Raw genomic sequence first — 12226 nt, 5'->3', positions numbered from 1 at the left:
TAGGCGAGCTCCAGAAGGAGAGGCTGATTTTTCGCCGTTTGTGGCCGACCGAGGGAACCAGGCAAAGCGGACACATTACGGCGCAAGAGCCGTTGGCACTTAGGCGAGCTCCAGAAGGAGAGGCTGGTTTTTCGCTATTTGTGGCCGACCGAGGGAACCAGGCAAAGCGGACACATTACGGCGCAAGAGCCGTTGGCACTTAGGCGAGCTCCAGAAGGAGAGGCTGATTTTTCGCCGTTTGTGGCCGACCGAGGGAACCAGGCAAAGCGGACACATTACGGCGCAAGAGCCGTTGGCACTTAGGCGAGCTCCAGAAGGAGAGGCTGATTTTTCGCTATTTGTGGCCGACCGAGGGAACCAGGCAAAGCGGACACATTACGGCGCAAGAGCCGTTGGCACTTAGGCGAGCTCCAGAAGGAGAGGCTGATTTTTCGCCGTTTGTGGCCGACCGAGGGAACCAGGCAAAGCGGACACATTACGGCGCAAGAGCCGTTGGCACTTAGGCGAGCTCCAGAAGGAGAGGCTGGTTTTTCGCTATTTGTGGCCGACCGAGGGAACCAGGCAAAGCGGACACATTACGGCGCAAGAGCCGTTGGCACTTAGGCGAGCTCCAGAAGGAGAGGCTGATTTTTCGCCGTTTGTGGCCGACCGAGGGAACCAGGCAAAGCGGACACATTACGGCGCAAGAGCCGTTGGCACTTAGGCGAGCTCCAGAAGGAGAGGCTGGTTTTTCGCTATTTGTGGCCGACCGAGGGAACCAGGCAAAGCGGACACATTACGGCGCAAGAGCCGTTGGCACTTAGGCGAGCTCCAGAAGGAGAGGCTGATTTTTCGCCGTTTGTGGCCGACCGAGGGAACCAGGCAAAGCGGACACATTACGGCGCAAGAGCCGTTGGCACTTAGGCGAGCTCCAGAAGGAGAGGCTGGTTTTTCGCTATTTGTGGCCGACCGAGGGAACCAGGCAAAGCGGACACATTACGGCGCAAGAGCCGTTGGCACTTAGGCGAGCTCCAGAAGGAGAGGCTGATTTTTCGCCGTTTGTGGCCGACCGAGGGAACCAGGCAAAGCGGACACATTACGGCGCAAGAGCCGTTGGCACTTAGGCGAGCTCCAGAAGGAGAGGCTGGTTTTTCGCTATTTGTGGCCGACCGAGGGAACCAGGCAAAGCGGACACATTACGGCGCAAGAGCCGTTGGCACTTAGGCGAGCTCCAGAAGGAGAGGCTGATTTTTCGCCGTTTGTGGCCGACCGAGGGAACCAGGCAAAGCGGACACATTACGGCGCAAGAGCCGTTGGAACTTAGGCGAGCTCCAGAAGGAGAGGCTGGTTTTTCGCTATTTGTGGCCGACCGAGGGAACCAGGCAAAGCGGACACATTACGGCGCAAGAGCCGTTGGCACTTAGGCGAGCTCCAGAAGGAGAGGCTGATTTTTCGCCGTTTGTGGCCGACCGAGGGAACCAGGCAAAGCGGACACATTACGGCGCAAGAGCCGTTGGCACTTAGGCGAGCTCCAGAAGGAGAGGCTGGTTTTTCGCTATTTGTGGCCGACCGAGGGAACCAGGCAAAGCGGACACATTACGGCGCAAGAGCCGTTGGCACTTAGGCGAGCTCCAGAAGGAGAGGCTGATTTTTCGCCGTTTGTGGCCGACCGAGGGAACCAGGCAAAGCGGACACATTACGGCGCAAGAGCCGTTGGCACTTAGGCGAGCTCCAGAAGGAGAGGCTGGTTTTTCGCTATTTGTGGCCGACCGAGGGAACCAGGCAAAGCGGACACATTACGGCGCAAGAGCCGTTGGCACTTAGGCGAGCTCCAGAAGGAGAGGCTGATTTTTCGCCGTTTGTGGCCGACCGAGGGAACCAGGCAAAGCGGACACATTACGGCGCAAGAGCCGTTGGCACTTAGGCGAGCTCCAGAAGGAGAGGCTGGTTTTTCGCTATTTGTGGCCGACCGAGGGAACCAGGCAAAGCGGACACATTACGGCGCAAGAGCCGTTGGCACTTAGGCGAGCTCCAGAAGGAGAGGCTGATTTTTCGCCGTTTGTGGCCGACCGAGGGAACCAGGCAAAGCGGACACATTACGGCGCAAGAGCCGTTGGCACTTAGGCGAGCTCCAGAAGGAGAGGCTGATTTTTCGCTATTTGTGGCCGACCGAGGGAACCAGGCAAAGCGGACACTTTACGGCGCAAGAGCCGTTGGCACTTAGAAAATATTCGCCAAAGTTGGCGCGAGCTCCAGAAGGAGAGGCTGATTTTTCGCCGTTTGTGGCCGACCGAGGGAACCAGACAAAGCGGACACATTACGGCGCAAGAGCCGTTGGCACTTAGAATATTTTTGCCAAAGTTGGCGCGAGCTCCAGAAGGAGAGGCTGATTTTTCGCCGTTCGTGGCCGACCGAGGGAACCAGGCAAAGCGGACACATTACGGCGCAAGAGCCGTTGGCACTTAGAAAATATTCGCCAAAGTTGGCGCGAGCTCCAGAAGGAGAGGCTGATTTTTCGCCGTTCGTGGCCGACCGAGGGAACCAGGCAAAGCGGACACATTACGGCGCAAGAGCCGTTGGCACTTAGAAAATATTCGCCAAAGTTGGCGCGAGCTCCAGAAGGAGAGGCTGATTTTTCGCCGTTCGTGGCCGACCGAGGGAACCAGGCAAAGCGGACACATTACGGCGCAAGAGCCGTTGGCACTTAGAAAATATTCGCCAAAGTTGGCGCGAGCTCCAGAAGGAGAGGCTGATTTTTCGCCGTTCGTGGCCGACCGAGGGAACCAGACAAAGCGGACACATTACGGCGCAAGAGCCGTTGGCACTTAGAAAATATTCGCCAAAGTTGGCGCGAGCTCCAGAAGGAGAGGCTGATTTTTCGCCGTTCGTGGCCGACCGAGGGAACCAGACAAAGCGGACACATTACGGCGCAAGAGCCGTTGGCACTTAGAAAATATTCGCCAAAGTTGGCGCGAGCTCCAGAAGGAGAGGCTGATTTTTCGCTGTTTGTGGCCGACCGAGGGAACCAGACAAAGCGGACACATTACGGCGCAAGAGCCGTTGGCACTTAGAAAATATTTGCCAAAGTTGGCGCGAGCTCCAGAAGGAGAGGCTGATTTTTCGCCATTCGTGGCCGACCGAGGGAACCAGACAAAGCGGACACATTACGGCGCAAGAGCCGTTGGCACTTAGAAAATATTCGCCAAAGTTGGCGCGAGCTCCAGAAGGAGAGGCTGATTTTTCGCTGTTTGTGGCCGACCGAGGGAACCAGACAAAGCGGACACATTACGGCGCAAGAGCCGTTGGCACTTAGAAAATATTTGCCAAAGTTGGCGCGAGCTCCAGAAGGAGAGGCTGATTTTTCGCCATTCGTGGCCGACCGAGGGAACCAGACAAAGCGGACAGCTTGTGCGGCAGCCCACGCTGGCACTTAGAAAATATTCTGAAATTCTCACCGACTTCCGTGGTGGAGAGGCCGAATTTTTGCGATTCGGGTCCGAAAGGAGAACCGTCGCAATTCGGACAGCTTGTGCGGCAGCCCACGCTGGCACTTAGAAAATATTCTGAAATTCTCACCGACCTCCGTGGTGGAGAGGCCGGATTTTCGACATTCGGATCCGACCGGGGAACCGTCGCCACTCGGACAAGTTGTGCGGCAGCCCACGCTCGCACTTAGAAAATATTCTGAAATTCTCACCGACCTCCGTGGTGGAGAGGCCGAATTTTCGACATTCGTGGCCGACCGGGGAACCGTCGCCACTCGGACAACTTGTGCGGCAGCCCTCGGTGATTTTAGGACCGCTTTTTCACCCTCGCTGTCCGACCGGAGAACCGTCGTAGCTCGGACAGTTCGTGTGCCAGCATCCGCTGGCACTTAGAAAATTTTAAAAAAGAAAAAAATAGTCTTCTGCATATACGTTCTGACTATATTTTGCGATTAGGGGGTAAAGGTAATGAGTACAGTGACTAGGGGGACCAACTCATCGTACTCTGGCGCACCAACACGCCAAGGTTGGTACTGCACTTAGGCTGATTTTTGCGCTATTCGCGGCCGACCGGGGAACCAGCGCGGAGCGGACACATTACGGCGAATGAGCCGTTGGCACTTAGAAAATTTTTGAGCTTTTTTCGAACTTCCGTGAGGCTGATTTTGCGCTATTCGCGGCCGACCGGGGAACCAGCGCGGAGCGGACACATTACGGCGAATGAGCCGTTGGCACTTAGAAAATTTTTGAGCTTTTTTCGAACTTCCGTGAGGCTGATTTTGCGCTATTCGCGGCCGACCGGGGAACCAGCGCGGAGCGGACACATTACGGCGAATGAGCCGTTGGCACTTAGAAAATTTTTGAGCTTTTTTCGAACTTCCGTGAGGCTGATTTTGCGCTATTCGCGGCCGACCGGGGAACCAGCGCGGAGCGGACACATTACGGCGAATGAGCCGTTGGCACTTAGAAAATTTTTGAGCTTTTTTCGAACTTCCGTGAGGCTGATTTTGCGCTATTCGCGGCCGACCGGGGAACCAGCGCGGAGCGGACACATTACGGCGAATGAGCCGTTGGCACTTAGAAAATTTTTGAGCTTTTTTCGGACTTCCGTGTGGAGCTTTGGGGCCGTTCCGCCTAACTTTTTATGCCCGATTAGGCTTCCAGGGAGGCGGCTAAGCATTATTGACCAATCATGGAGCTTTTTTGGGACTTCCGTGTGGAGCTTTGGGGCCGTTCCGCCTAACTTTTTATGCCCGATTAGGCTTCCAGGGAGGCGGCTAAGCATTATTGACCAATCATGGAGCTTTTTTGGGACTTCCGTGTGGAGCTTTGGAGCCGTTCCGCCTAACTTTTTATGCCCGATTAGGCTTCCAGGGAGGCGGCTAAGCATTATTGACCAATCATGGAGCTTTTTTGGGACTTCCGTGTGGAGCTTTGGGGCCGTTCCGCCTAGCTTTTTATGCCCGATTAGGCTTCCAGGGAGGCGGCTAAGCATTATTGACCAATCATGGAGCTTTTTTGGGACTTCCGTGTGGAGCTTTGGGGCCGTTCCGCCTAGCTTTTTATGCCCGATTAGGCTTCCAGGGAGGCGGCTAAGCATTATTGACCAATCATGGAGCTTTTTTGGGACTTCCGTGTGGAGCTTTGGGGCCGTTCCGCCTAACTTTTTATGCCCGATTAGGCTTCCAGGGAGGCGGCTAAGCATTATTGACCAATCATGGAGCTTTTTTGGGACTTCCGTGTGGAGCTTTGGGGCCGTTCCGCCTAGCTTTTTATGCCCGATTAGGCTTCCAGGGAGGCGGCTAAGCATTATTGACCAATCATGGAGCTTTTTTGGGACTTCCGTGTGGAGCTTTGGGGCCGTTCCGCCTAACTTTTTATGCCCGATTAGGCTTCCAGGGAGGCGGCTAAGCATTATTGACCAATCATGGAGCTTTTTTGGGACTTCCGTGTGGAGCTTTGGGGCCGTTCCGCCTAGCTTTTTATGCCCGATTAGGCTTCCAGGGAGGCGGCTAAGCATTATTGACCAATCATGGAGCTTTTTTGGGACTTCCGTGTGGAGCTTTGGGGCCGTTCCGCCTAGCTTTTTATGCCCGATTAGGCTTCCAGGGAGGCGGCTAAGCATTATTGACCAATCATGGAGCTTTTTTGGGACTTCCAGCCGGTGCTTTGGGGGCCTTCCCCCTCACTTTCTACGCCCGATTGGGCTTCCAGGGACGCGGCTAAGCATTTTTAACAGAAATGGAGCTTTTTGAGGACCTCCACACGGAGCTCCAGGGCCGGTCCGCCTCACTTTTTACGCCCGATTACGCTTCCAGGGACGCGGCTAAGCATTTTTAACACGTTATGGAGCTTTTTGAGGACCTCCACACGGAGCTCCAGGGCCGGTCCGCCTCACTTTTTACGCCCGATTAGATTTGCATAATAATTTGGAACACGGTGCCGTGTTCCAAATTATTATGCGGGCTGGTGCTTGGGGCTGGCGTCCGCCTATAGTGGTTTAATTTCGGGAGGAAGATTCATTTTCGTCCCAAGCCCGCCGCTGGAGAAAATCTTAGGTACCAGGAGTGGATTTTTTTTGTCCACTCAGGAGGGGGACGTTGACTGGTTCGGTGTCCGGGGGAAAGTGCTCTTTTCTCGGCCAGGAGAAAGATGAGACTCCGAGCCCGCCGCTGGAGAAAATTTTAGGTACCAGGAGCGGATTTTTTTTTCTCCAGGGGCGTTCCGCCTAACATTTTACGCCCGATTACGCTTCCAGGGACGCGGCTAAGCATTTTTAACACGTTATGGAGCTTTTTGAGGACCTCCACACGGAGCTCCAGGGCCGGTCCGCCTCACTTTTTACGCCCGATTACGCTTCCAGGGACGCGGCTAAGCATTTTTGACCAATCATGGAGCTTTTTTGGGACTTCCAGCCGGTGCTTTGGGGGCCTTCCCCCTCACTTTCTACGCCCGATTGGGCTTCCAGGGACGCGGCTAAGCATTTTTAACAGAAATGGAGCTTTTTGCGGAGCTCCAGCCGGTGCCACCGGCAGGCCGTGCACGCGGACGAGATGACCGAAAGAAGCTCCAGGAGAGCGGATGGACGCTTTTTAAGCACCGAGGCGGAGATCGCGGAGCTTTAATAGACTTCCAGCGGGCCCAAAGCGGCCAGGCAGACGGCGCAGCGCGACCTGGTACCTCGCACGGGACGCATCGCCCCCCCCGCGCACAGTTCCAGGGGGCCGGGATGACGTTTCAAAGCTGCCGCTGCAGCTGCGGCGGGGAGTGGCCTCCCTCCGGTGGACACGACGAGTAAATGACACCGGCCGCTGACGCAAACCCACGCCCGGCAGGAGAGCTCGGAAGGCGGCTAAGATTTCAAGGAAGACCCCCCCTGCGCAGACCTCCACTAGGCCGGGATGACTGTTCAGCTGTGGCGGGGAGTGGCCTCCCTCCGGTCGGCACGACGAGTAAATGACACCGGCCGCTGACGCAAACCCACGCCCGGCAGGAGAGCTCGGAAGGCGGCTAAGATTTCAAGGAAGACCCCCCCTGCGCAGACCTCCACTAGGCCGGGATGACTGTTCAGCTGTGGCGGGGAGTGGCCTCCCTCCGGTCGGCACGACGAGTAAATGACACCGGCCGCTGACGCAAACCCACGCCCGGCAGGAGAGCTCGGAAGGCGGCTAAGATTTCAAGGAAGACCCCCCCTGCGCAGACCTCCACTAGGCCGGGATGACTGTTCAGCTGTAGCGGGGAGTGGCCTCCCTCCGGTCGGCACGACGAGTAAATGACACCGGCCGCTGACGCAAACCCACGCCCGGCAGGAGAGCTCGGAAGGCGGCTAAGATTTCAAGGAAGACCCCCCCTGCGCAGACCTCCACTAGGCCGGGATGACTGTTCAGCTGCGGCGGGGAGTGGCCTCCCTCCGGTCGGCACGACGAGTAAATGACACCGGCCGCTGACGCAAACCCACGCCCGGCAGGAGAGCTCGGAAGGCGGCTAAGATTTCAAGGAAGACCCCCCCTGCGCAGACCTCCACTAGGCCGGGATGACTGTTCAGCTGCGGCGGGGAGTGGCCTCCCTCCGGTCGGCACGACGAGTAAATGACACCGGCCGCTGACGCAAACCCACGCCCGGCAGGAGAGCTCGGAAGGCGGCTAAGATTTCAAGGAAGACCCCCCCTGCGCAGACCTCCACTAGGCCGGGATGACTGTTCAGCTGCGGCGGGGAGTGGCCTCCCTCCGGTCGGCACGACGAGTAAATGACACCGGCCGCTGACGCAAACCCACGCCCGGCAGGAGAGCTCGGAAGGCGGCTAAGATTTCAAGGAAGACCCCCCCTGCGCAGACCTCCACTAGGCCGGGATGACTGTTCAGCTGCGGCGGGGAGTGGCCTCCCTCCGGTCGGCACGACGAGTAAATGACACCGGCCGCTGACGCAAACCCACGCCCGGCAGGAGAGCTCGGAAGGCGGCTAAGATTTCAAGGAAGACCCCCCCTGCGCAGACCTCCACTAGGCCGGGATGACTGTTCAGCTGCGGCGGGGAGTGGCCTCCCTCCGGTCGGCACGACGAGTAAATGACACCGGCCGCTGACGCAAACCCACGCCCGGCAGGAGAGCTCGGAAGGCGGCTAAGATTTCAAGGAAGACCCCCCCTGCGCAGACCTCCACTAGGCCGGGATGACTGTTCAGCTGCGGCGGGGAGTGGCCTCCCTCCGGTCGGCACGACGAGTAAATGACACCGGCCGCTGACGCAAACCCACGCCCGGCAGGAGAGCTCGGAAGGCGGCTAAGATTTCAAGGAAGACCCCCCCTGCGCAGACCTCCACTAGGCCGGGATGACTGTTCAGCTGCGGCGGGGAGTGGCCTCCCTCCGGTCGGCACGACGAGTAAATGACACCGGCCGCTGACGCAAACCCACGCCCGGCAGGAGAGCTCGGAAGGCGGCTAAGATTTCAAGGAAGACCCCCCCTGCGCAGACCTCCACTAGGCCGGGATGACTGTTCAGCTGCGGCGGGGAGTGGCCTCCCTCCGGTCGGCACGACGAGTAAATGACACCGGCCGCTGACGCAAACCCACGCCCGGCAGGAGAGCTCGGAAGGCGGCTAAGATTTCAAGGAAGACCCCCCCTGCGCAGACCTCCACTAGGCCGGGATGACTGTTCAGCTGCGGCGGGGAGTGGCCTCCCTCCGGTCGGCACGACGAGTAAATGACACCGGCCGCTGACGCAAACCCACGCCCGGCAGGAGAGCTCGGAAGGCGGCTAAGATTTCAAGGAAGACCCCCCCTGCGCAGACCTCCACTAGGCCGGGATGACTGTTCAGCTGCGGCGGGGAGTGGCCTCCCTCCGGTCGGCACGACGAGTAAAGCTATTTAGGAAAATCTGAGATAAATATCACTTGCATAATAATTTGGAACACGGTCCCGTGTTCCAAATTATTATGCAAAATGTATTTAGACACCAGCAATCGCACTTAGATTTGTTTCTTTTTTCTTTCTTTTAGCTTCCATAATGTTACCGGGCGCTGACGCAAACCCACGCCGGGCAGGAGAGCTCAAAAGCCGGGTAACATTTCAAGGAAGCTATTTAGGAAAATCTGAGATAAATATCCTTTGCATAATAATTTGGAACACGGTCCCGTGTTCCAAATTATTATGCAAAATGTATTTAAGTGTCATAAAGATTACATTTTTTGTTTTTCAAGTACTGAAATCACCCTCAGTCATGGTACAGTCCATGGTAGTCTGCCAGGTGAGCGCAATTGTAGTAATTAACAAGTCTATTTAAGTTCCGCGTTTTTAAGCGTTCGGCCATTTCGTTCAACCATGGGGAGGAAAAAGGATCTCTCTGCTGTCGAGAAGCGTGAAATCGTTCGATGCCTTGGACAAGGTATGCAGACATTCGATATTGCACGAAAGCTTAAGCGCGACCATCGAACTTTGAAGAAATTCGTCGCTGATTCGGAGCAAACGCGCGTTCGTGCAGACAAAGGCACGACAAGGAAGGTTTCTGCAAGACAAACAAATCGAATCAAGAGGGCGGCTGCAAGCATGCCACTAAAGACGAGCAAACAAATATTCGACGCTGCTGGTGCCAGTGAAGTCCCACGAACGACGAGGTGCAGGATCCTCCAGAGGCTTGCAGTTGTGCGGAAACCCTCCATTCGGCCACCCCTGAACAACGCGAACAAGCAGAAACGGCTGCAGTGGGCCCAGACTTACATGAAGACAAATTTTCAGACAGTCCTGTTCACCGACGAGTGCCGTGCAACCTTGGATGGGCCAGGTAGGGTTTTTTAAGTTTTTCCTTGCACTTTTGAGAGCTCAGGGGATGCTTTGAGAATAATTGTCAATTTCTGTCTATGTGAAGCCCTTTGAGACTGCTTGTGATTTAGGGCTATACAAATAAACTTGATTTGACTTGACTTTACAGATGGATGGAGTCGTGGATGGTTGGTGGACGGCCACGATAGCCCAACAAGGCTGCGGCGTCAGCAGGGAGGTGGCGGAGTGATGTTTTGGGCCGGAATCATGGGGAGAGAGCTGCTTGGCCCCTTTAGGGTCCCTGAAGGCGTCAAAATTACGTCTGTTAACTACGTGGAATTTCTGACTCAACACTTCTGTCCATGGTACAACAGGAAGAACCGTGCTTTCCGTCAAAAGATCATCTTCATGCATGACAATGCACCATCTCATGCTGCAAGAAATACGTCAACGTCTTTGGCATCTATGGGAATAAAGGGAGAGAAACTGATGGTGTGGCCCCCATGCTCCCCTGACCTCAATCCTATTGAAAACTTGTGGAGCATCGTCAAGCAGAAAATCTACGAAGGTGGGAGGCAGTTCAATTCCAAAGAGCAGCTCTGGCAGGCTATTCTTAGATCCTGCCAAGAAATTCAACCAGAAACTGTACAAAAACTCACAAGTTCAGTGGATGGAAGAATCGTGAAGCTGCTGTTGAACAAAGGGTCCTATGTTAAAATGTAACTTTGTTTTTTATTGAAATAAAGGGTCCTATGTTAAAATGTAACTTGTTTGTCTTTTCTTTGAAATAGCTTTTGATTTCAGTAAATATGACCTCCTAATGCTGTAAATTCTTAAGATGGGCATTTCAGTTCATAAAAACCTATAAAATGTTATAAAACTCTGTTGTGCGTAATAATGTGGAACAGTGCATTTTAAGTTTTTTATTTTTTAAAAATTCTGTGATCATTCGGAGGTTTGTTCAATAAAATTAGAATTCATCAAAATAATGGTTGATGACTTGAAAATTATGCTGACTCATTTTGCATCGACTATTTAGGAAAATCTGAGATAAATGTCACTTGCATAATAATTTGGAACACGGTGTAAGTGCGATTGCTGGTGTATTTACTCGTCGTGTCCACCGGAGGACGGCAACTCCCCGCCGAGGCGGCAGCGGCAGCGCTTAAATGTCTTCCCGGCCGCCTGGAACTCTGCACGGGGCGTGTTTCGTCCCGCGCAGCGGTACCAGATCGCGCTGCGCCGTCAGCCGAGCCGCGCGCGGTCCGCTGGAAGTCTACACTGTGTTCCAAATTATTATGCAAATTGTATTTATGTGTCAGAAAGATTAAATTTTTTGTTTTTCAATTAAACTCATGGACGGTATTCCGTGTCAGGGCTCTTTGGATAACTGAGATCAATTTCAGACACCGGTGATGATTACCGGCCAGTTGAGCCCACATTAAGGAGAAACTACTCAAGAATGGCGTTCCACATTATTAAGCAGATGATTTGAAGTTCGCTTTGAGCAGTGGCGGACGCCAACCCACGACCGGTGGGAGAGCTCGGAGGGCGGATGGGCTTTCAAGGAAGCCCCCCAGGCCGGTCCCACTCGCACTTAGAATTTTTTTTTTTTTTGGCTTCCATAATGTACCGGGCGCGGACGCGAAACCCACGCCGGGCAGGAGAGCTCGAAAGGCGGCTAAGCATTCAAGGAAGCACCGTCTGGAGCTTCAGAGCCGTTCCGCCTGACTTTTAACGTAGAGTACCGGGCGCAAACCACTAACTCAAGCCCGGCATGGCAGCTCGAAAGGCGGCTAAGCATTCAAGGAAGCACCGTCTGGAGCTTCAGAGCCGTTCCGCCTGACTTTTAACGTAGAGTACCGGGCGCAAACCACTAACTCAAGCCCGGCATGGCAGCTCGAAAGGCGGCTAAGCATTCAAGGAAGCACCGTCTGGAGCTTCAGAGCCGTTCCGCCTGACTTTTAACGTAGAGTACCGGGCGCAAACCACTAACTCAAGCCCGGCATGGCAGCTCGAAAGGCGGCTAAGCATTCAAGGAAGCACCGTCTGGAGCTTCAGAGCCGTTCCGCCTGACTTTTAACGTAGAGTACCGGGCGCAAACCACTAACTCAAGCCCGGCATGGCAGCTCGAAAGGCGGCTAAGCATTCAAGGAAGCACCGTCTGGAGCTTCAGAGCCGTTCCGCCTGACTTTTAACGTAGAGTACCGGGCGCAAACCACTAACTCAAGCCCGGCATGGCAGCTCGAAAGGCGGCTAAGCATTCAAGGAAGCACCGTCTGGAGCTTCAGAGCCGTTCCGCCTGACTTTTAACGTAGAGTACCGGGCGCAAACCACTAACTCAAGCCCGGCATGGCAGCTCGAAAGGCGGCTAAGCATTCAAGGAAGCACCGTCTGGAGCTTCAGAGCCGTTCCGCCTGACTTTTAACGTAGAGTACCGGGCGCAAACCACTAACTCAAGCCCGGCATGGCAGCTCGAAAGGCGGCTAAGCATTCAAGGAAGCACCGTCTGG

Source organism: Syngnathus typhle, unplaced genomic scaffold, assembly GCF_033458585.1.
Source record: "Syngnathus typhle isolate RoL2023-S1 ecotype Sweden unplaced genomic scaffold, RoL_Styp_1.0 HiC_scaffold_35, whole genome shotgun sequence".
In the NCBI taxonomy this organism is placed as follows: Eukaryota; Metazoa; Chordata; class Actinopteri; order Syngnathiformes; family Syngnathidae; genus Syngnathus; species Syngnathus typhle.
Note: the sequence above shows the minus strand (reverse complement) of the source record.